The sequence below is a fragment of the Physeter macrocephalus genome, chromosome 10, assembly GCF_002837175.3.
Source record: "Physeter macrocephalus isolate SW-GA chromosome 10, ASM283717v5, whole genome shotgun sequence".
Lineage (NCBI taxonomy): Eukaryota > Metazoa > Chordata > Mammalia > Artiodactyla > Physeteridae > Physeter > Physeter macrocephalus.
This window is the reverse complement of record NC_041223.1, coordinates 1,976,921-1,997,729: the sequence shown is the minus strand read 5'-3', so window position 1 is coordinate 1,997,729 and position 20,809 is coordinate 1,976,921. Positions and strand designations below refer to the sequence as shown.

At 54.0% G+C, this 20,809-nt stretch overlaps 1 long non-coding RNA gene across 2 annotated transcripts; it reads right to left on the bottom strand.

Annotated features, from left to right (window-relative positions):
* Positions 1-2,357: 2,357 nt before the first annotated feature.
* LOC114487005 (uncharacterized) lies at positions 2,358-18,784 on the bottom strand. 2 transcript variants are annotated; one of them, XR_003681569.2, is made up of 5 exons: positions 18,674-18,784; positions 7,932-8,051; positions 5,935-5,989; positions 5,665-5,817; positions 2,358-3,256 (listed from the first exon to the last, which is right to left on the bottom strand). It is a non-coding gene; the product is annotated as an uncharacterized lncRNA (long non-coding RNA). The 2 variants fall into 2 exon arrangements; XR_008618435.1 differs by lacking the exon at positions 2,358-3,256 and having other exon boundaries at positions 5,245-5,817.
* Positions 18,785-20,809: the final 2,025 nt, after the last annotated feature.

The window sequence follows — 20,809 nt, the reverse complement described above, 5'->3', positions numbered from 1 at the left end:
CCTTTGCCCTCACATTAGAAACAGGACGGCCATTCCCCGGGACAGGGCTCAGCGGATCAAAGGGAGCCCGCCGGCCCACGGCCTCAGGCCAGACGGAGCGTGGCCTGGGGAGACCCGGGTGTCCATGGCATCCCACGCTCAAGCCAGAGACTGGCACTGAGCGATCCCAGCATCCCAGTTCATCCAAGAGAGAATCCGAGTCACTGACACAGCTTTAGAACCACACGAGGTAGGTGTGAGCCCTCCTGGAGCTCCCCTAGATTATTCATTCACCAGCCAATATCTGTCCTGTCAGCCACTCCGTGCAAAGCGCCGTGATGAGTAACACACGATCCTTTCCCTCAAGAACTCTATCATTTGGAGGAGACGGGCAGGTTAATCACTAACTCTTACGCGGGGCCGGATGAGATAAACGCTTTAATAAACGTATAGGCAGTGCATTACGGGGCTGCTGGGAGGGAGTGATGAGCCCTGACTGGAGGCTTGGGGGGTGAGCCAGCATTTAAGCTGGGCCTCGAGGGCCGCCACAGGCAGAGAGGAGCGAGAGGAGCACGGCCCAGGTCGTGAGCTGTGACTTAATCCGTAGCCGTGTTTACTGGATAGCGGCCCCCACCGTCCAGATATCCAAACGACGTTCAAGGATGTATCTATCCAACCCCCTCGCCTCCCCGTACACCTAACCACCTGTGCTAGGTTTGTGCCTATCTTCTGTGCTTCTTTAAGTGGATGAAAGTAAATGCTAATATATCTCCTCATCCACCCCGCCCCCCCCACGCACAGTCTGTCGTCTGCTTTTCGCCTAGCATGGCGTCCCGAAGACCTTTCCCCACCAGGGCGCAGAGACCCCCCTCATTCCTTCTCACCTCTGCGTCTCATCCGGGCTGCAGAGACCTCTCCCGCCTTGCCGAGCACGGCGAGCAGCGCGTTCTCATCGGTTCTGTGTTCGACGTCCACCTAAACATCCAGCGTCGCTTTTAGGAAGTCCGCAGTCCCACGTCCCGGCCTCCGGCGCTCGGTCATAGTCTCTCCACTACAAGAGAAGCGTGTGAGTCCGGGAAGGCCCTCGTGAGAGCGCAGCGGCCGCCGGCTACGTGTCTGCCATCCCCCAGCTTAGGGTGCTGCAGAGGCCTTGCTGGCGCGCGGTACCCCAGGTCGGGCTGCCGGGGAAGGAGCGCCGGCCAAGGGTCAGAGGCTGCAAGGACGCCTCTCCCGTCACAGCCTGCACCCCTTTCCTCTTAGGCTGGAGTCTTTCTGTCATCCAGGCCCCCAGGAAGTGAGTGGCTACCGGTGACTCTGGACGAGGCCCTGGGAGGCTCACTTGTCCGTCTGCGGAACCGGAACCCCAGGCCTGCGTGGTCCCCGCCAGCTGTAGCACAGCCCGAGGCTCGGGCCTCAGGCCTCCTCAGACCTGCCCCCGGCAGAGGGAAGGAGGAGACGGAGCCGCCGCCGAGGGCAGGAGTCGCTGTGGAGAGTTGGAAACACACGAATGTCTCTCACGAAATCCGAGTGACGCAGAGCCACGGGGCAGCAGGGTCCAGGGTGAGCCGCCCGCCCCCTGGTCGCTGTACTCAGCCCGACACCGTCGGAGTGGTCGTGCGGGGCCGGCGGAGCCGTGATGAGCCGGGGCCCACCTTGCTCCTGCGCAGCCGCTGGCCTGGCGGGTTCCGTGCCCACCACCTGCGCCCGGGCACCGAGGCCCGCTGGCCCAAATGCAGGCGACACCCAGGAGGGCAGAGCAACGGCGGCCCAGAAACACCGCTCCCACCGTCCCCTTACTGACGGGCCCCCCAGGTGAGCAAACAGCAGGCGGGAGCCCCGAGGATCCCCGGCCAGAACTGCAGCCGCTGGGTCACCCCCCCTGCGACGCCCTCTGGGACCAACGCTCCCAGCCTGAAAGGGACGCACAGAGTCCTCCCAGGGGAAATCACCCTTCAGCTGAGTGACCGCCGGGTGAAGGGTGATTTCTGGGGGCCGCGGGGGGGGGACACAGAGGGAGTCCAGGTGGGAGCCCTCGGGCTTGCCCACCCCGACCCTCACGCGCCCACACAGAGCGCCAGCTCGGGACCCTTCACCTTGAGGAGGTGCCCCTGTCCTGTCCCCATCCGAGCCAGGTAAGGGTGCAGACAGAGCAGGGGCCGTGCCGACGCAGACGGTCTCCGCCCACCGCCCTCGGGATGTGGGCCACCATGGGCCCCCTCGGCCTCTTTCTTCAGCTGAAAAATGAGGAACAGGCCGAAAGGATTTCTCAAAGATTAAATACACTCATCCGTACAAAGAGCCTGCGGCGGTTCGGTTCTGGGTGTACCCTGAAGCTGGAGCGAACACGCTTGCTGACGGTTGGGCGTGAGGGATGGAGGTCAGGTTGCGGGGCCCGGGGTGGCCTGTGCAACAGGAACACGGGCTCACCCCAGCCGAGACGGGCGGGGCGCGGGGGGCAGGCTGGAGGGGACAGGACACGCGTCCTGAGACGCCCACCAGGCCCCTAAGCGGAGGGACCCAGGACCCAGCTGCCCAGGTGGGTCTGCAGTTCGAAGAAGGGGCTGCCCTGGAGCTTGGATTGAGCAGGTCGCCGGCGCAGAGATGATGCTCAAATCGGGGAGAGGAGACCCCCCTCCGCCACCCGTGCAGAGAGGGACGACGATGGAGGGCGGGGCCAAGCGCACCAGGGTCAGATGTCGGGGAGCAGCCCCAAGGGGAGGCCGAGAAGGAGGAGTCTGATGAGGTGGGAAGGAACCCAGAGGCCCCGGAGGAGGGGAGGAGGGGAGGAGGGGAGATCTGGCAGGCAGATGCTGACGGGATTCAAGCTCAAAAGACGGAGATTACGCCTTGGGTCAAGCAACGTGGAGAAGAGCGCGACAGAGCGGTGGGGCGGACCAGGGCTGCAGGACAACAGGAGGGGGTTTCTGACCTCAGACGGAGACAAACATCAGACAGAGACAACGCGTTAAGAAGTTTGCCGACAGGAGTTGCAGGGAACTGGGGCCGAGAGGAATTTGGGGCTTTTTTCCTGAGAGGAGAGGAGTAACGGCACGTTCCTGTGCCAGTTGGAAAGACCAGGAAAGAGGGAAATCGGGCCGATGCAGGCCAGGGAGGGTGGAATTGCCGCGCCCGGCCCAGGGCAGCAGGAGGGTGGGCCTGGTGCTTCAGGGTAGGGTCTGGCCTTCACTGGAGCGTGGCCGCTCATCCGATCCCAGAAGCGTGATCCACAGCGATTCCCAAATGAAAGTAGAGGCAGGGCTCCCGCAGGGTCAGCTGGCTGATTTATTCAAAATAGAGACATTTGCAATGCAGGTGGGCTTGCGCGTTTTGAAAAGCTCTCCGGAGACATTTAACGCGGCCGTCCCCACCTACCCAGCCCGGCCCCATTACAAGGAGCCACTGGCATGCGGGACGCAGTGATACAGCCAAGAGACGGCTGGGCCTCTGGGGCCCTGGGGATGACAGTGGAGTGTGTGACAGAGGCCGTTCTGGGCACAGGTGGCAAAGGAGCAGGACGTGGGCCAGTTGGGCCTGCAGTCGGTGGAGAAACCGTGTCCCCATTCATTATATTTATGGCTCTGCTCTGATTCATTCATTGCGATTTTATAGATTATTTTCATTTTAATGTGCAATTTACTTTCCCTATTTCCAAGCCGGCAGGAATATTTCACTGCTGCCCCCCTGGGTCCCTCTCCACATTCAGCTGTCCCTCTGCTTCAGATCCAGACGGGGTCATCCTCATCCTGGGGACCCTGAGGGGGTCTAGACAACCCTGTTCTGGTCACTGTTCTATCCCTCAGCACAGTCCTACACGACCCCCTACACGCACGCGCACGCACACGCACGCAGAGAAAATAACCGGAGGACCACACTCCCAAAGGCAACCATCCTCTGACTTGAGGTGTCAGTAGGACGTCCAAGATTCTCTCCTGGGGCTGTAATGCCCCGTCTCACTCCCTACACCCCTGGGGAAGGTTCTCCCAGCTCTGCAGTGAAGGCCTCGCGTGAAGGGAAGAAATTGAGATTGGGGTTAAGGAGGAGAGAGAAGGAAGGGGACTGAGCCCCCAGTGATCACCTACTGGTTCCTGCCCCCATGGTCCTGTGGGGAGAGGGTCCCTGACCCATGCCTGCCAAACCCAACCTGAATGCCTGGCGAGCGTCAGGACCACACAGCGCGGAGCGGGGAGGAGATGGTTTTATGGCAAAGACCTGACGGGGGGTGAGGGTGGAGGCGACGGGGCCTGGAACCGCACCTTGTATACAGTAGGTGCTTAGCAGGGGCCTGTGAGACGGTGAATGGATGAATGGAGGGCGAAGCGACAGCCGGCGAGCAGAACCTGTCGTGCGCCGACCCGGAGCCTTAGGACGCAGGGTGGGAGCCAGTCGCCCAGGTGGGAACAGCGGCTGGAGGGTCCTGAAGCCCCAGTCACCCTCCGCCAGAGACCGCAGGCTCCGCGGGCTTCCTGACGGCCTTCAAGTGCCCAGATCAAAGGTGAGGGATGTCCTGAAACCAGGAGAAGTTTGGGCTCCATCCCTGGTTTCCCAACCCCTCTGTCCAGAGTCCCTGTGATCTGTTCCCTGAGTGGAGTTTGCACAGTTTTCCTCCAGCCCAGCTGACACAAAGAAGCCGAGGGGCTGGGAGGCTCTGCCACTGAGTTAATCATCGTAAGTGGACGGCAGACCAGTCCACATGCTTCGTGTATTATCTCACTTAATCCTCACAACAGCCCTGTTTTTAGTCACATTCCACAGTTGGGAAGACTGGGCAGTTACAAAGCCCCCAAGGCCGTGGTGAGTATATCGGTCCCTGGGAATTAGACACAGGCAGAGCGGCTCCACAGGGCTTGCTCTTAACCTCCAGGCTATACTGCCTCCCTTAAGCCAAAACACTAGGTTACGGCTATCTCCTCCGTGTGCAGCTGTCCATCCATCCACCCGACCACCCATCTGCCCACCCATCCAGTCGGCTGTCCGCCTGTCCACACATCCATCCATCTGTATATCCATCCATCCTACCATCCATCCCTCCATTCAGCCATCCATCCCCCGTCCATGTATCCATCCATTAATCCATCTTTCCATCTGTTTGCCTGTCCACCCATCCACCCATCCAACCATCCATCCATCCATCCATCTGCCCGTCTCTCCGTCCATCCAACCATCTATATCTGTATCTATCGCTAACAAGTCTTACAGGATACTGGTTAGGCAGGAGTCCAAACAAGATGACAAGGGAGGAAAAGGAGATAACATGCCTATTGTCTGTATTATCACATGTATTAGTCTACACACACAGGGAGAAAACACGAAACAGAGGCTGAGGTCTGGTGAGCATTCTTCTGCGGCCCAGGAGGAAAGCTTCCCCAGGTGTCTTCCCTATTGACCCCCCTCTAGGCCCATCCTCACCCTCATTCCACCTGTTATCTCTGCACTTCACACCATCCTTACGCTCCCCCAGGAAAGCCTTTCTTCTCATCCCCCAAGCTTCACCTTAGCTCTGGACAACGCTGCATTTCTGCCAAAGCATAAACTTCATTTATGGAAGGAAACTAATTAGACATTTGGTCATCAATTACCAGGACCGGAGTGACCTAAGGGGTCGACTGCACTGATTGGTGAAATTATAACAAACGCATCTAATTTTCCACAATCTTGGCGTCGTATTCTACGACAAGTGAAACTCACATCCTCGGGACGAGCTCTGTTGTAAATATAACGATGAACTATAAGCTATTTCTCAGTCTTGTTACCACCAGCGTAAATTCAGATGTCAGCACACGAGCGATTGCCAGGAGGCGGCGTGCGTGCCAGCACATACTGGACTCTTTGTGTTTCCATCTGGTGCAAAAGAGAGGAAACAGCTTTGATCAATAGATAATATGCACAGTTGTTGGGGGCTTTCAATACAGCCAATAAACACAATCTTAAAATTGAGTTCTGTAAAGCTACGCTCACCTTTCGTTTCTTTGTCCTGGCCTTGATCGACCTGAAGCTTCTGTAATGTTGCTACCTATGGGACAAAGTTGAAGGACAAAAATTAGAATGAAAGAAATGAAAAGGAAGCTTGCTCTTCCTTCTGATTTTAAACAAGGTCACTATTTATCACATCCATATTATATATGACGTACCTCAAGATCCTCACCCTCCTGTTGGGTGAATGCTTGATCAGCTATGCTTTTCTGAACAACAGCAGCTCATGTTGACTAAGTGCAGAGATGGCAGCTAATGCTGCTCACTGGTACCCATGAGACCCTCCGGCACTCAGATCCCTTTCCTCTGGCCACTGGTTCTGGCATCCTGGGCCAGAACGAGGATAATGCAAACGCAGAGGACTCACAGCTGATGCCCAGTGGACGTGTAGAAGGAGCAGAAACTGACACCTTGGGGTTGCTGGATCCTGTGGCTTCTTGCAGCCTCCCTAATACAAGTGCCCGCTGGGCACCGGACTCTGTTCTAAAACCTTGAGCCGCAGCCACTCATTTGGTGCTCAGAGCAGCCCTTTGAGATGGAATCCGCTTATGCCTAGTACAGAGCCTGAGGCGCAGAGTAGAAAGGTTTATGGCACCCTTACACCCCAGTGCTTTAATAAATCAGGTCATTTTATAAAACTCAGATTCTGTCCTTAAGGCCTTAAATGTTCAGTTTTATGTGCACAACTGTGGATGACGACAGCGAGATGAATTCCCCTACTTCTTGAGAGTGAGGGACATCAAGACTGAATAAAGGATGCAGACCACCCCCCTGGCCAGTCGGGACCGGTCCATGACACTCGCCCCAGAGCAGTCAAGAATGGGACTAGAACCCAGCTTCCAAGCGGGTAGAGCTGCGTCAACCTCCTTGGGCCGGTTTCAGCCATGAGCTGCTGGGCCCCGAGCCACACCTCCCCTGCCACCCCAGGACCTTCAGCTCGGTGCTGTCGAAAGGGGTTCAGACCCTGGGGTTTCCACAAGGAACTGCAACGGAAGAGAGTGAGGGCTTGCTTCTGGAGCTCCACCCCACCCCCAGCTCACCAGAGCTCCTCTGCTACCGGATTTATACACTGGATTTCCACTCCAACCTTACTGGAAGAGTTCCATGCCTTGAAAAAACGTTGAAACCGGCTAGTATAAAATAAGCCTGCACTCAGCGCTATTTACAATAGCCAAGACATGGAAACAACCTAAATGCCCCCCGACAGATGAGTGGATAAAGAAGATGTGGTGCATACGTGCAATGGAGTATTACTCAGCCGTAAAAAGAAAGAAATTACGCCATTTGCAGCAACATGGAGGTACCTAGAGATGATCATACTAAGCGAAGTAAGTCAGAAAGAGAAAGCCAAATACCATGTCATATCGCTTGTATGTGGAATCTAAAATACTACACAAATAAACATATCTAAGAAACAAAAACAGAGTCACAGACAGAGAAGAGACTTGTGGTTGCCAAGGGGGAGGGGGGGAGGGAGGGATGGACTGGACGTTTGGGACTAGCAGATGCAAACTATTACATATAGGATGGATAAACAACAGGGTCCTACTGTAGAGCACAGGGAGCTCTATTCAATATCCAGTGATAAACCATCATGGAAGAGAATACAGAAGAGAATACATAGATGTATAGCTGGGTCACTTAGCTGTACAGCAGAAATTAAACACAACATGTAAATCAACTAGACTTCAATAAAATGTTTTTAAAAATAAGCCTGCACTCAGGAGGCGCACAGCAGGTCTGCGAGCCAACTTTGCACTTCCGAGTCGTGCAGCCTTGCTAGAGTTGCCTTCCCCATTACTTTAGTGCCTCGGGCATAAAATGAAAATAATAGGATATGGGACTTCCCTGGCGGTCCAGTGGTTAGGAGTCCGCGCTTCCACGGCATGGGGCACGGGTTCAGTCCCTTGTTGGGGAACTAAGATCCGCAAGCCTCGCGGCGTGGCCACAAAAAGAGAAAATATTAGGAAAATTGTGCCTACCTGGCAAGGCTGTGGAGCAGCTCCAACTGCACGTGGACTGTAGGGCTTGCGATGGATGCCGGGGCGTCCGCAGGGCTGGGAAGGAGGGCCTTCCTGGAAGAGGCGGCATCTGAACTCAACCTGAAGGATGGAGAGGAAGTAGCGGACCTCGCCTCTCCACGTGGAGGGGAAGCACAGGGGTGAGACCGCTCCTGTGCCACACTGATCAGCCGCTTGACCTGGAAGGAATCTGCCTGCTGAGGTTCTTGCATTTTTTGTTACTCAGCTGCAGGCAGGGAGTAGAGCGGAGCGTATTGCTGCCAAAATAGATTTCTAAGATGATACGCTTTGAATCCTGGCAGAACTCCTGGTTGCATTTATGCTCCATCCCAGTGGATTTCTAATTCTATGTTAGTTACCTCAAATGTAGCCGTCTTCAAAGAAATTCACCGGCCCGTGACATTTGACTTAATCATAAAGTCAGTCTCTGGGAGGAAAATCTCGTCCTCCAGGCTCTGCCCTCCAGGCTCCAAATCCCGCGGTAGCAGCGGGGACAGAAAACAAGACTGAAAAGTACACCTTGGCCTCAATTAAGAGGCATAGTTTGTGCATGAAAACCCAGTCAAATTGAATGGAACTTTTCTATGGGAATTTTCACGGAGGTAGGACGGGGCTCTTCAGGGTAAGCGCAGGTTCCAGGAGGGAAATGGGGGGTGGGGGGGGGGCTTCCTGTTGCCCTACCTCGGCCAGGTTTCTGCGCTTCTGGTGGGGGAGGGGGGCTGGAGGGGGGCTCCCGTCCTCCTCCTCTGTTCCTCCAGCCAGAGACCGAGGGCCCAAGGGTTGTGAGGACACAGGGAACATGCTTCTGAGTCCCCACCCGACGCAGGCCGGTGAGAAACGGGACGCGTCCCTCGGTGGGGGTCAAGCACCTGGACAAGCACCCCGGGACGCCACCGGGACGTCCTCCTCGAATCCGACTTTGCCGTTCATTCATGAACCACGCGTCCATCCCCCGCTCTCCCACTCCCGCCCACGGATGCCCAGGAACCGCCTGCTCTGCAGTGGACGGATTTGATCTCCATTTCACTGATTTAACTACCATTTTTGGTGACCTGGGCCCATCACTCTGACGTCCACAGCCTCAGATTGTAACTCATTTTAAGCAAGCTTTCCCTAGTGACCCGACTGTGACCTGACCGTCGCTGGCACCGTGGCACGTGTGTAGACCCCCGTGAACACACCCTTGCTTTCCCCCCCGGGCCGGTGGAGTTGATGAGGTTCGCACCAGGCCCGTTAGAGGCGGGCAGGTTGGTACTAACAGCTTGCTGGGTTCACGTTCTTCGAAGTCAGCCTAAGCGGCTCGAACCAGCTGCTTTACCGCCCGGGAGCTCAGGTCCTGACCGGTGCACTGGGGAGGACAGCACCGTCCCCGCAGCAGTGTGGTGTTTACGCGCACAGTGCCCGTGGAGCCAGCAGGCACCTTGTTTATTTGCTTCGGTGGCAGCCGCCGGCTGAGCGACCACCGTGCTCCCCACGGGCCCTTCTGAGGACCTTGCGTCCGCCGGCTCGTCAGCCTGCAGGGCCGCGCCATCCCCAGACGCTCCCGGATGCTGGCGGTCACCGCCAGCGTAGCCGGGAGCTAGAGACGGCTCAGGGCCCTCCCGCCGGTGGGGTCTCCCTTCTGAGACGGGGCTGTGCTCGGCCCCGTGGAGAGGCCGACACGTCGGGGCCGGCCTAGAGGGAAGGGGCGACTTCCCAGAACAGGCCTGACGGGGGTTGCTGAGTCACCAGCCACCTGGCCTTCACAGCAAGTCACCCTGGGGCCTGTGGTCTCCCTCCCGAGCAGACCCCACCTGGGCGCGCGTCCTTGGCCCAGTCAAGGGGCGGGGGTGGCATCGTTCACGCAGAAGGGACCACGCAGAGCCCGGCCGGCACACGTCAGCCGCTCAGAGCTCCCTGGACCCTTCTCCAAAGTGGTCCCTGATGGTGTCGTGAAAGGCTCTCCGGTATCCACCTAACCGTGTGGGGTTGCGCGGAGCGTCCGAGGGAGTCGTCCTGGGGAAACACCCCCACAGGCCCGGGTGTGATGCAGGCGCGAAGGATGCCGGCTTCATCTTGGCGGCCTCGTCCTTGACCCCGGCACCTTCGGTGGCCAGTTATTTCCTCTCTAGTTTGTCAGAATCGTCTAAAAACGCACATGGGAGTTTTCCAGATTCCTTTCTCTTCTTCCTCAGGTTATGACTCTATAATTAGTGCTTGGATGTGTCTGAAAGGCTCCTCGGGGAGATGGCGCTGCTATCATTTTCTGTAAAGTAGCCTTCGTTTTCAGGAGATAACGTCTCTCCGTACTCAGTCCCTCTCCGTGATCATCAGAATAGTACGCCAAGGTTCTGTTTACTTTTATACGGTGACCAAGTTTTAGCTGAAGAAGCAGAATGAATGACCAAACGTAGACTCGAGAAATACAGAATTAGGCTCGTTTTAACACATGGGTTGTAAGGTAAGAAACATGTCTGGCGTGGCTCCCCCGCACGGCATTATTCCTAAATATGCACGAGACACGTTTTCCTCCATTTCAGTGAAACGTTTTGCCCTCAAACAGTCCCCGTTTTTGCGCCTGATGGCCACACACCGGCTCGCGCCGCCTGTCCCCGGGCTCACGGGACGGGCCTGGTGACCGAAAAGGAGCGCCGGGAGGCCGAGCTGAGCCACGCACCGGAAGAGGCGCGCCGCCAGGAGCCCAGAAGCAGGTCTTCTAAGCAAAGTCCACGGGCAGGCAGGGCTCCAACGACGACCCCACTTGAGAGGAAGGGCGCGATGCCCCCCAGGAAGGACACCCCGACGGTCCCGCCCATGCTTGTTGGGCCTCGGCCCCCCTTCCTCGCGCTCCATGCGACTCCAGCAAAGCCCCCGACGGTCCTGCCGGGACAGCGCTTCCCAGAGGGAGGTGGGATAGTCCAAATGTGGTCCCTAGAGAGGACGCGGGCGCCGACGCCCGGCTCTGTGGCTCTGCATCCTGTTACCCGAGAAGACGACCCTCTCAGAAGACAGGGATCGTCCCCCGGGTCGGGACCGAGGCGTGCGGGATGCCCCTCGCGGAGGTGAGAACGGAGCCTCGGTGGTGGGACAGCCGGGAAGGCCGCGGTCCCGACCCGACAGCCGGTCCTCACACGGGCCGCCTAGGCCTGGGGCGCTGGCGCAACCTGCCGCGGAGGACTTGGCGGCTGACCTGTCCCACACCTGCGCCCTCCGAGATTTCAGAGACTTTGGCAGCAGAACTTTGTTCTCTGTGGCCGTTCATCCCCCCAGGGTCCCTCTCGCGGTCGCCTGTCCCCTCTGGGTGGCTGAACCTCCCCCGTCTCCCGACGGCCCGCAGAGCGAGGGCACCTACACGAGACGTGTGGCCCAGGCTCTGCCCCTCTGTGCCCTCCTGGCTCCTCCACCCACCCTCTCTTCCTGCAGCTTCTGAAGACCCGTCCTCCTCGGCGCGAGCGCCCCTGCCCCTTTCCTCGTTTCCGCAGAGCCTCTCCACCCAGACCCTACGTTCCCAGCACCTCTTTTACACATCGCCCCCTCCTCCCCCAGCCTCTCTGCCTGCGAGACCAGATCCAAGCCCCTGAGCGTGGTCTTCGTCCTTCTCTGCCCACCCAGCCTCCTGATACACACCACTCCTTCAAGCCAGGGCCCCGGTCCCGAGACTGCCGTCTGCACGCCCTCTGGGCCAATGCTCCAGCAACCCCAGCTTCCCTGACCCCGGCCCCATCCACAGGACCAGCCTCTGCTCTCCTCTCCAGGTGCTCAAATCCTGACCACCGTGTAGGCGGATACCACCCTCACCTCAAGCCTGAACATCCCAGACCAAACGACTTCGGCCTCCTCATCGTTCTGGTACCCTCTGTGGGCTCTGTCATTCATCCGGCCCCCCTCACAGGCACGTAGGTGGTCCCTGAGGATGGGAGCATCTTCAGAAAGGGTGAAGGCCTGCCCCTCAATTGTTATAAACCATTCCGCCTGGTCCCGTCCATTTAGACACTCTGCAGTGGGGAAGCATCAAAACAGTTAACTGAACGGTAAACCAACTTAATATGTAAACCAATATATACTGTAAAATGATACAATATCTTCCCCTTCATTCTCTAAACTACGTGATTATCACGTGAACACCTTTATATATGAAACCATTTACCAAGATGTAGGAATTGTAGCGCAAATTGTTTATCCAACCTAATAATTTCCAGATCATCAACAGACGCCTAGGACTTCCCTGGTGGCGCGGTGGTTAAGAATCCGCCTGCCAGTGCAGGGGACACGGGTTCAAGCCCTGGTCCAGGAAGATCCCACGTGCCGCGGAGCAGCAAAGCCCGTGCGCCACAGCTACTGAGCACGCGTGCTACAACTACCGAAGCCCGTGCGCCTAGAGCCCGTGCTCCGCAACAAAGAGAAGCCACCGCAATGAGAAGCCCGCGCACTGCAGCGAAGAGTAGCCCCCGTGCGCCACAACTGGAGAAAGCCTGTGTGCAGCAACGAAGACCCAACACAGCCGAAAATAAATAAATAAATAAATTTATTTTTTTAAAAAAGAAAAAAACAGACATCTACAAACTTGGGCGTGACTTTTATTTGACAGAGCTGTCCCTATAAGATGCCTCTGACTGAGCCACGATTGACATGGGAACCCCCAAATCCTTCTGGCTTCCCTCTTAATTACTCCGTCGTTAGGCAACTTTAGTTCTCTTAACATCTTTGACATGGTTCATCGGACAGAAGCCCGTGCGAGCATTTGCAACACTACCATCCATTACGTGTAACTATTCCAGCTCTGAGAATGCTGTCTGACATTTTCGCGTGTTCAATATCTCTGCTATTAAACTAAATCTTGAAAATTGGTTCTTGGATTGTCATGTTCACTAGCTGGCTGAATTTTCTTTCTCCACAGAACTTCACACATGTCATCTGACCTAGTTTCAGAATTCCAAAATTTAAAAACCTTAACACTTCATTTTATTTTTTCACTTTTTTCATTAAACCACAGTGCATTTTCACATAATTTATTAGGCAAGCTGGTAGTTCTTCCTCTTGGCATAGCTACTGTATGTTTTCATTTCAAATTTCATATCTTATTTCTTCCCTTGAATATAATCTTCTACTCTTCCTTCAGAGTTTCATTTATTTGTTTTCTGTGTTCGTTCACTGAAGAAATATTTGTGGAGCACCCACCAGGGGCGAGTGACATTTTAGGCACATGGGATACACGAGTGATCAAAATCAACAATAAAATTAACAAAAATCTCTGCCCTGAAGGGGCTTACAGAGTAGAGGAAAGAAAATAAATGATAAACATAGCAAAAACGAAAATGACACCTGTTTAAAGATGATAAGAGAGAGCTATGGGGGGAAAAATAGAGCCGGGAAGAGGGTTCAGGAGTTCTGGGGACAGTGGGGACTGCTTTGAAATTTTAAATAGAATTCTCAGGGAAGTTCCCACCTTCAAGAGTATACGTCTGAAAGCTTTCTTCATCCTTGCCTTAGTAACGGAAGTGTCTTTCTTAATGCGAAAGAAAATACTGACACCTTTGTGGGAGAGTAGTGTGCATTAAAGCCAATATTTAAATGTTCATCCTCTCCCAGTTCACTAATTTTATCAGAGAGGCTGAACTTACCTTGATACTCTTTTTAAATGCTGTAATACCTCTAGCTGTACAGGGTACCCATTCAGATCCAAATAGTCTTCTAATTTCCTTCATTTCTATTCCTAGCTCTTCAGATATAGTATTTATAATTCTCTCTGCTGTTTCCTTGGTATATGAAACAAATATAAAGCTTTTGGAGAGAAGCTATAAGGTGATCAATTTACATATTTTATTATATCATCCAGATATAATTGAATGTGGTCATTTTAGACAATCTAAATGAAAACATTTGGAAATCTTGGCTAAATAAAAATTTAGCCAAAGTGACATACTTTCTCTCTCCAATTAATTACAATTAAACTACAATTACAGTGTAATTGTAATACATGGCTGATTATACGTACCCAGTATGTTCTCTATAGGAAGATTTTCCACCAAAATTATTTTTGCAAGCACTAATAATAATGATTGATGTGTAGCTACATCCACCCCTTCCAGAACCACAAAATCAACCAAACCATTAAACTATCTTCAAAGCCCTGATTTTGCACTTCAAATAAATGTTTACAACATTCTTGCGGTACGCGGACCTCTCACTGCCGCGGCCTCTCCCGTTGCGGAGCGCAGGCTCCGGACGCGCAGGCTCGGCGGCCATGGCTCACGGGCCCAGCCGCTCCACGGCACGTGGGATCTTCCCGGACCGGGGCGCGAACCCGCGTCCCCTGCATCGGCAGGCGGACTCTCAACCACTGTGCCACCAGGGAAGCCCTACAACATCCTTAAGTGAAAGAGATGAAGCATGACCAACAATGATGGAAATTTTGCTGGCTTGATCTGTAAGTTTTTCTAAAAGTGGTTTTCACATTTCAATAGATGCACATTTTCAGTTAGTAGTGTCGAAAATCTAGGTTACAATGACCCACTTACATCAATGTTATTATTTTTCTGAAGTTCTAGTAAATATTTCAGGTCTGAAATGCCTGATTAATTTTAGCCACAGAGTAGGTGGGGTGAAAGACTATGATAGCACTTTCTCAGTGTTTTTTATCTGATTTATCGATACCCTTTAATAAAAATTTTATGCTTTTATTATTTTAAATATTTATTACATGAAACTGAATTATGATATTCTTTTAAATTTTTCCACATTCATTATCACAAATATTCTTTACATAAACTATGCCTTTAGCAGAACAAGTTTATCCTTGTGCTAAAATATGTAGGTGATTAGCATTTTCACTTCTAATAAATGTTGGCACCGTTTGTATTGGTATTTATATCAGTATCAATAGGCCACTCAAGTTTTGTTGAAATAATCAACCCGTTTTTAATTCCAGGAATAGAGCTTTCCTAATGCATTCTTGCATAATATCAAATCCGGCTCCAAGCTAGCCTGGTGTTTACATGGTATCAGAAGATACTCCAGGCAGCAGATCTCATTAACATCATTCCTTCTTTGTTCTGAAGACTCAGAAGATGCATGCTTATGAGATTTAAAGGGAGCATTAACACACCTAAATAGAGCGGTGTTTATAATATTTTATTATAAATCTGCAGTTACTACTTACATAAGCAGTTCAATGCACCATTGCAGTAAAACCAAAAGTTTCTCAGAAAACAGTGAAATAGGAAGCCCATTTATCTTTAGAAGTCGTAATGGCTGTAACAAGTTTACAAGGCCATAATGAGTTTACATCAGAATATATATCATTGTGAAATATTACCACTATCACAGATACTGTTAAGCTATTTACCAACCACTGGGGAGATACTTCAGTATTTTCACCAACAGTTTCTTCTTGAGAACAGGTTACTGCATGGCCATATCTGGGCATGCTGGCTGGGTCTCAGCCGGACGATTATTAAATTATGGTCAAGGGCTATCCTTGAGAATACGTGCAGATGGTTTTTTCATCCAACCTGAAGAGCAGAGTTGGCTACAATCATTTGTCCTCACACCGCCCCCAGATCCCAGCACAGAGCCCTGCACGCACCGCATGCTCTGTGGTCATCAGCACGGTGACGTGCGATGGACCTTGCCTCCGTCATGCCTCTCTGGGTGCGGGGCCAGGCTGCGCGTCCTGTTCTAGGGAAGGGTCTGCATCATTCACCACGTTAGTTTGGGCTGTTTTAGCCACCCCAGCACACTAGATCAACAGTTTTAGGAAACGGACCGACGAAAATTCTCAAGTCCCTTAATCCAGTGTCCTTCTTTGAATGTTTTGAGGATGAAATGAGAACATGTAAACAAAGCGCCTGGCTCGTCTTCGGCACTAAGTAACCATCAGCTGCTCTTGCCACGCAGCGCCTGCCCGGCGCTCCAGACGCCGCGTGGGCTTCTCTCCCCGACGCTTGTTCTCAGGGGCACTCACTTGGCACTTGGGGTCCATCTGTCCAGACCTGAGCCTTCCTGTCGTATTTCATCCTCCTGACACTTCCTATCTGCATGCTTTAGGGTCGATTGCAAACTTGGTGATTCACTCCTTTGGTTTCTCCTTTAAAGGCCTGACTTCAGTCCATTTTCTTCTAACTGGGGGTCTGACAATCCAATTCAAGTATTTTTTAAATAAATGTTCTGTTGCTTCCACGTGGACATTTTCCCAGCATCCAAACAGAAGAAGGCACGCGGGAGAATAGATAGTGAAGCCATTATCAGTTAACTCTCTAATTTGCTGGCTAATCTTGCCAGAGGATTGATGAACACTACAATTATTACACAGATTTGGACTTTCTTGCTGTCTCTTTCGACTGCCTAAATATTTAGACACATGGTATCTAAGCCATACATATTTCTGTTCCCAATTACTTAGTTCTCAGCTTGGCCCACAAACAGAGAATGAGATTGTTTTGTTTACACGGGAGTGAGAAAGTCTGTTTTGCGAAATCCAGAGAATACGGTTTTCTAAACTGGGAAGGGTTCTTGTCAGAAGTGGGAGAGTTGCTGTAACTATTCTTTGAAGGCGAGTGGGGAGCAGGGGGTTTATCAGGCTTAGAGGAGGTTTCAGGCGTTGAGACTGGGGCTCCGGGGTCAACGTCAGACCTGCAGTCACCACGACCTCCAGGGCAGCGTCATCCGCCCACGCATCGGCAGACCGCATGGACCACGGGCCCGGGAGTGCGGCTGCTCTCCCGCAGTGGCCGCCACCTTCAGCCCGTGCCCACACACTCCCTGGTCTCTAGCGGTTCCACGGGCTCCGGGGTTCCACCGGGTCTGCTACTGAGGACCCCGGCAGAGGAGCAGGGGGCGTTGCCGGACATCGCCGTCTCCAGGGACGTGTTGGGATGTCATTTCAATATATTATCGTGCTCTTGCTGTGGATAATAGTAAAGGAACCCATGCTGATGGGTGGGAAATAGAAAAAAAAAATTAAAAACTGGGGAGGGTGTTTCCAGGTAAATGGAGATGAGCCAAATTCAGCTCCAGGTCAAGATGTAAAAGTATCCACCTTAAATAAATGCACGTGAACTAGGTCACCAGCTGTGAACCCAACCAAGAAGTACCGGTTTGTTCGGCCTGTCCATCTAAAATACACAGCTCAAACAAAGCACACGCCGCCTGGTGGGCTGACACGTGTTTTAACTGGTGCGCCGCGTACGCACGTCAGTTTGGCCACGTAGGAGTGGTGTGACTGTCCCCAGTTCTACTGAAAAGAGCATCATTCAGTTCCCTGGCCCAATGGCAGCTGCTTCTGAATAGGAAGCAGTGCTTGTCATATGCTCAGGACCATGTTCGCTTCCCAGTGACCTTTCACCTCTGCTCCTGAGCACTGGATGAGGAGGAATTACGTTCACAGCCTGCCGTGCGGCCCCATCACCCACGGGCAGCAGACCGACAGGTCCTCACAGCATCAGCACCAACCCGGCCCCCAAGGCTGTGCTCAGCTGCACAGAATCACGCCATCCTCCCTTGTGGAAACACCCCCGTCCCCTCTCTAGCACCACCACCCTAGCTCCGTGACTGCAGGAAACTGACAGCCCCAGGTGGGTCTCCAGCGGCAGCGGGGGCTCCAGCAGCCCGGACCCCGTCCCCGCTCCTCCTCTAACTCCTCTCCCTGCTCCCCCGGGCCCCCCACCGGTCCAGGCAGTTTACAGCCCGAGCCCCAGCGCCTCCCGCCCCTCCAGGATCTCCCCCTCCAGAGCCACAGCCAGACTCATCCCCCAGATGCCCGGCCCTCCGTCCAGCCTCTCCCGCGCTCAGGAATGTACACGCCTGGCAATTACCGGCCACACGGCTCACCCACTCGCTCGTCTGGTTCTGGGGCCTTTCCGTGCCATCTGCATCCAGCGCGCAGGTGACGCCCGATTCGTCCTGTCTGCCCCCGGCCCCTGGCCCCGCCAGGCTTTGGTGCGGCCACTTCCCCGGCCTCTCCCGGCTTCCCGCCCCGCCTCTTCCCAGCGGTGCCCGCCGTGCTGTGTGCAGAGCACCGCACGCCTGTCACCCCCCCGCGTGGCAGGCCAGGTGCGTGCTGGAGTGCCCACGGCGCGGCCTGGGCAGCAGCTCAGGAGAGCCGGGCAGCCTGCTCGGGACCGCGCTCCAAAGCGAGGCCAGGGCCGGGCCCCGGGGCCGGCCTGTCTGCTCCGAAGCCCACGAGTCCTCACCCCCAATCGCACAGCCTCCCTTTCCTCCAACTCCCGGACCAGTTAGTAGAGGCCCCTGCAGCGCAGCAAACATTCTAGATAATGAGGCGGGTGCTTGGCTGAAAAGAGCCTGTAGTGAATCAAAAGTAGAAAGATATGAACAATAGAAAGAGTGACTATTAGCATAAGGCAGTGAGTGACTAATACCACACGAGTGGCAGAGACCACATTACTACAGAAGGAAGAAAAGCTGCATCTGAGGCTAAAATGGCCCGGAGACGGTGCTGTGGAGAAGGTGCGTCCGAGCCGGGCCTAGAGCGACAGGCGTGTCCCTATGGTTTCGATAAACAGGTTGGGGGGACCAGCTTCTGGAAGGACGGGTCGTCACGTGACTCCTCCAGTTCCCGAGGCCCCGCACGTCCTGAGTTTCTACTTCTCTGCCGGGTTGCAGTTTGTTGCTGCCTAACTGTCCCCTGAGATTCAGTCGAGCCTCCCCAGCGATGCGTAAGGCATCGTCTCACAAACACAAATATATCCAAGGGTTGAAATACACACCTTCTCCTCCTCGGCCAGGGCACGGTGCCCGGGCTTCAGCTGTTCACGGCTTGTACGCGTCACGTTGCCCTGGGGCGCTGGTGAGGCCCCGGTGCTTCCACTTGCAGGCCTGCTCCCTCTCTCCGCCCTGCTTTACGTCTTGAGAGGCAAAGTGCCCACGTGAGCTGTCCCAGCAGCCACCTGCTCGCGGAGGCGCGTATTCAAAAGAGAGAGGCTGGGTCTCCGAGTCTGAACGGCTGCAGTGCCAGCAATTACGCTATTTCAAGAGACTCACTTTCTTTTATGCCTACGGATGAAACTTGGAGGCTCCACTGAAAGCCAGGTGGTCGTGCATGGATTCTGAATCTCTACCCGAGCATCTCTGTGCCTGCTCGGCGCCAGCCCTGCTCTCGGGTTTCAAGATCAGGGATCTCGGCCGTCACTGTTCAGAGAGAATGGGGCGGGACTTGCCTGGCGGTCCAGTGGTTGAGACTCCGTGCTCCCGGTGCAGGGGGTGCGGGTTCAATCCCTTGCCGGGGAGCTAAGATCCCACATGCCATGCGACGCAGCCAGACATATACACATATAAACAAAGAGAATGGGAGGATGAAACCTCATGAGATTTAAACCCCTTCTGGTGTTCCCTCCTTCCACACACATCAACGGGCCCATCAGAACAAACGACGTGGCCTTGGCTCTTTGGCCACATGCGTAGAGGAGATGTGTAATGCGTTCCAGAAAATAACTCTGGGGCTTCATGAACCAGGCCCTCGTCAAATGCTTGGTGGGTGAATAAGTGGGTGAAGGACTGAATCACTGAGCAGGTGGCCTTGGCGCCGCACGGGCTCAATGGACCAGAGCTGGCAAACGCCAGTGTAGGCGGCGGGCTCCCCGGGGGCAGATCCCTGCTCCACGGCTCCCCACCCCCGATACCAGAAAGTCATGCAGACAAAAAGCTGCTGCACGGGCCACAGAAGCAGCTCTAGATCCACAAGTCATCCAACGTCATTTCACCCTCCCAACAAGATGTGTCCTCTTCTCCGTTCCTTAGGTGATAAGACTGAGCCTGAGCAAGGTGGTAACCCAGCTGAGGTTAGACCACCAGCCGGTGAAGAGCTGAGTTTCCAAGCCCGACTCCAAAACCTAGACTCTGAATGTCTGTGCTGTGGTCGTGCTTCTCAAACCTTAATGAGAAAAGGAAAGGCCTGGGCTGGGCTTGACAATCTGCGTTTTGAACAACCAGCCGGCAAAGCCCTGCTGGTGGCCGACAGACCTCAAATCGCTCTCCCCGGTCAGTGCCGTGGCGATCTGTCCCTTAAGGCATCACCCACAGCTTGCCTAATTATATGAATGCGTCCAAAGTTTTATTTTTGTAATTCAGTTTTGTGTTAGTCAAGATTCCCCAGGGGGACTTCCCTGGCAGTCCAGTGGTTAAGACTCTGCATTTCCACCGCAGGGGGCACGGGTTCAATCCCTGGTTGGGGAACTAAGATCCTACATGCTGTGCAACACGGCCAAAAAAAAAAAAAAATTCCCCAGAGAAGAAAATCCAAGAGGAAATACATACATATATATATAGAGAGAGAGATTTTAGGAATTGGGTCCCAGACTTGGGGGGCTGGCAGGTCTGGAATCTACAGGGCAGGTCAACAGCCTGGAGATCCAGGTCAGAGTTGATGTTACAGTCTTGAGCCTGAAGACAGCCTGGAGGCAGAATTCCTCCTTCTTCAGGAAATCACAGTCTTTGCGCTTAAGGCTGATCGGAGGAGGCCCAGCACATTCCGAGAGTCACCTGCTTTACTCAAAGCTGGCTGATTTAAAGGTTCATCACACCTACGCAACGCGTCCACGGCAGCATCTGGAGGGTGTTTGAACCAACAACTGGTCATCGCAACTGGTCGACTCGCCAAGGCGACCCACAGAATTAACCATTACAAGTTTCAACTTCCAGAGGCATATCCCTCCTTCCCCCTTATCGGGGCAACTACTCTTCAAGTTTTATCATCTCTGCCTTGGAAATAGGTCTCACCTACGGTCCTCTTTCTCCATTGCCCTTTCTCATTTCTAATTTTCACCCAATGCCTCAAATTCTGTCCTTGCCAAGAAACACCATCAGTGATTTCCCTTGAAGAGACAGGCTCACTTCCTTCATTTTCT